The sequence below is a fragment of the Xyrauchen texanus genome, chromosome 42 (assembly GCF_025860055.1).
Source record: "Xyrauchen texanus isolate HMW12.3.18 chromosome 42, RBS_HiC_50CHRs, whole genome shotgun sequence".
Taxonomy (NCBI): Eukaryota; Metazoa; Chordata; class Actinopteri; order Cypriniformes; family Catostomidae; genus Xyrauchen; species Xyrauchen texanus.
The window spans coordinates 3,174,311-3,178,426 of record NC_068317.1 but is presented as its reverse complement, the minus strand read 5'-3'; positions in this window follow the sequence as shown (position 1 = coordinate 3,178,426).

The window sequence follows — 4,116 nt, the reverse complement described above, 5'->3', positions numbered from 1 at the left end:
CTGGAAAACATCAAAATTAAAATGTTTTGTAGATTATGCTGTGTCATTGAGAATGCATTTTGGTGTGATATGTGATTTACTATGCATACCTTTTGGTTTATGGAATGGGTGAGTTCATATTTTGAGTTACACAGATTGTTGCATACACACTATGTAAGTATAAAATAGACAATTCCTTTATGTTTGTGCTGTTGTACATCACACGTTTGGTATGGAATAATGAAAACACGAATGTTGAGTTTGTTTGCATAGACTTTATTCACGCTAGTGCCATCTTTGATTTTTAATAGGAATGACAACGAGGCTGTGAGGGATATTCTTACAGTCTCTTCAATGGGCTGTACTGCAGTTTAAAGTGTTTTTGGATCATTCCACGTACCAAACATTGATAAAAGTTCTGTTCAAGAACATTCAGTATATCAAGAACTCCAAACAATGCTGTGAGGGATAGACTTACAGACTCTTCAATGGCACGATAGGTATAAAGCCGTATAAAGCTCCTAGATCACATCTGATTTTCCACAACTCTAGGAGCTTTATACGGCTTTATACCGTTCGTGCCATTGAAGAGACTGTAAGTCTATCCCTCACAGCATTGTTGTCATTCCCATTAAAAATAAAACGTGGTGCTAGCGTGAAAAGGGTCAAGTCTCTGGAAGATTGTGTGTTTTTCCGTAAATCGCTCTCTCTCGCTCTGCAGGTTCCAGTCGGCCTTTATCGCTCTCTGAGGCTTGATTAGTCTGATTAGGGGCCGGGTGTGCAGCATCACGACCCGGCCCTGCCTGCCGCCCTGTCACATTCCTCCCTTGTTCTTTCAGGGCGGACTGCCCCCAGCATGACGTGCCTTCCGACTCATCTGCTGGCAGGTCATCCCCGCCTTCCTGAATCTGGGAGGGGACAGGGGGAGGGAAAAAACAATAATTAAAAACACGGGGTACTCCCTGTAACAGTGCAGTACCCCCTAAAAACCAAAGTAAAATTTAAAAGAGAGGGAAAAGTCAAGCTGTAGTGGCAGCAGGAGAGAGAGAGAGAGAGAAGAAAAACACTTACATGCCGGTTCTCTGATACGCCGTAGCTTGGCAATCCTCAATCCTCTGGGGGACGGAACGCCCCGCCGTGTTTTTGGTGGACGGTAGGGGTCTCCCCCACCCCTGGCAGCGGTAACCGCTCCAGGCGGTTGGTTAGGAGCCCCTCCCCCCCTTGCAGTCTGCGGCCGTTCCTCCGCTTCCAGGCAGCCGGACTCCTCCTGCGGATGGCCGCAGCTGCTCGTTTGGGGTGGATGGTAGCGGCAAGAACTCCACTATGGCGCATCCTTCCTCCTTCCCGGATTTTGGCACCAGTGTAAAGGATTAATGGAAAGGAGAAGGTGAGAACCGGCTTGACAATATAAATAATATTTTAATAAGGAACTTAAACAAAAAGGTAAAAATAGAAAGGTGTCGGACAGCTGCCCGTAAATATCTCTCTCTGTCGCACTAGAGCTTCCAGTCGGCCTTCATCCCTCTCTGAGTCTTGATTAGCCTGATTAGCCCTCCACCCTGTAACACCCTGTTTGTATGATTTTTTCCCCCCTTCTTTGCTTTGAAAATTTTTAAAAATCAATATATACTCTGCAAAATCATTACAAATAATTAAAGGTAATTAATTATTGTAAACTATATATATATACATACTCTACCGGTCAAAAGTTTTGAAACACGACTGAAACGTTTCTCATAATCTTTTAAATCTTTGATCTGAAGGCGTATGCTTAAATGTTTGAAATTAGTTTTGTAAACAAAAATATAATTATGCCACCATATTCATTTATTTAATTATAAAACTAAAATTTAATATAAAAAAAAAAGTTTTTGAAATTGATGACTTGGACCAAATAATCAAGAAAAGCAGCCAATAAGTGTCCGACATAGATGGGATCTCCTTCAATACTGTTTAAAAAGCATCTCAGGGTGATTCCTCAAGACGTTGCTTGGGAAAATGTCAAGAGTTCATGTGTGCAAATTCTAGGCAAATGCTAACTACTCACTATTTGAAAAAAGTCATTTTTGATCAAATTTAGACAGACCCCATCACACCAACACATTATCCTTGAGTAATCATGCTAAATTGATCATTTGGTTCTAGAAAATCACTTGCCATTATATCAAACACAGTTGAAAGATATTTGATTCGTTAAATGAATCTTAACATTGTCTTTGTGTTTGTTTTTGAATTGTTACAGTAAGCAATAGACTGGCATGTCTTAAGGTCAATATTTGGTCAAAAATGGCAAAAAAGAAACGTCTTTCTCTAGAAACTCATCAGTCAATCATTGTTTTTGTCATTTGCTGTGCTTCAGTCTTCCGATCCCCCAGCTCTGCCTTGGTCCTCCGAACCTTCGGCTACTCTCCGGGCTCCAAGGTTTCCAGTTTCACACCCCGAGCCTCTCACGGCTCCACCTTCCATGGCTCCACCCTGGTCTCATGCTCCACGTCCTGTTAACATAACTCAATATAAATCATACAAGTGCATATAAAAGTGTAATACATTTGTTAATATATACAAATTGAAACCACAGTCATATATTATGAATTATTTTAACTTCAGAACTTCACTATTTATGCAATTCTATTTTTATTCTTAGGTTCCAAATTTAACAACAGTAATAACAGCTTTTATCATTATTAAAAATGCAATTTCATGAGATCATATAAATTAAAAGAATGTGAAATACACGAGTTGAATTGTGATTAAAATGATCAAAAACAAAATGTGAAAATAAAATGTACAAACTTGCGTACTATACTACGTGAAGTCATAGAAATGAATACTATATATATGAAGATGCCCCCTTCTCGGTTTGCTTAATATAATTTTTCAGTTTTCATATCGTCATCGTATTCATATCTGATTCAGGTCTGGGCGACAGTCACCCAGGGTGACATCTTGCTGGTGGCGGCACAAAGCGGCGGCACCCCCTCCCTCCCACATCATGGGCAGGTGAGTAAACAGTATAACGTGAAAAAAAGAAAAAGCTGCACACTGTAGTATTGCTTTTAAATCTTTAATATCTTACAGCGTTTCAGCCAAAGACCTTCTAAATTTATTTGAAGATTGTTCCTGTTGCAAGGGAAGTAGGCCTATATCACTTTACACTGTCTTGTATTTACTCTAGAAGTTTCTCCAATAGGGCTGAAACGATTAGTTGACATTTTCCACAACGTCTACAAAAGAAAATTGTCGTCAAAAATGTCTGTTGTCGAACAGTTGTTTGATCTGATTTAACGTTACATGAGATCACATGAAACTCTAATGATGGTGCGAGGGGAGCACTGATGAGTGGAAAAACACAGCTCACAGTCCAGATGCACTCTAAACTTTCCAAACTGCTTCAGGTGATGTAGATCGCAAAGTATGAGGGAATTATACAATAAGTAAATACAGAAGCATTCTCGTTGTGGAATAAGTGGAGCTGGAGCTGCCACTCCGCTGAAGCAAAACCCCTGCATTACATCTTTAATGCAGTTATATTTAACGCATTATAGCTTTTATAAAGTTCAAATAATAAGCAGGTCATATAAATAACTCCAAAACTGGCATTTCTCTGTGTGGTCAGAGCCTCTTCTATGAGTTCCCAAACTAAGGGGGGGAGTGATTGAAACTGCTCCTGGCTGATGCACACTCTGTATATGTGTCAATGTGCATTTTTTTTTGTGAGGAAAATTGGCAATACACAACTTTATTAATATGAGAGAATTTGTTTTTTGTATGTGAAAGATGGATTGAACAGAAAGATGAGAGAGGGTAATCTTAGTGCAGTCTTTGATAGGCTACTATAGATCACAGTGTTCTCATTTCTCGCCTTGAGCGGTGGGTATTTGTGGAAATGCTCTTAACTGGGTCATATCATATCTCTCAAATAGAAGTTTCTCAGTTCGTCTTGGAGAATTCACATCTGTCTTGGCCCCTGTTATTTGTGGCATTCCTCAGGGCTCTATTCTGACCCCTTCTCTCTGTAAATGCTTCCTTTAGGAAGTGTGTTTAAGAAACATGGGATATCATTAACCTGTTATGCAGCGGATATCCAAATGTACTTACCACTGAAATGAATAACAGGAATGCATTAGATCGCCTGCT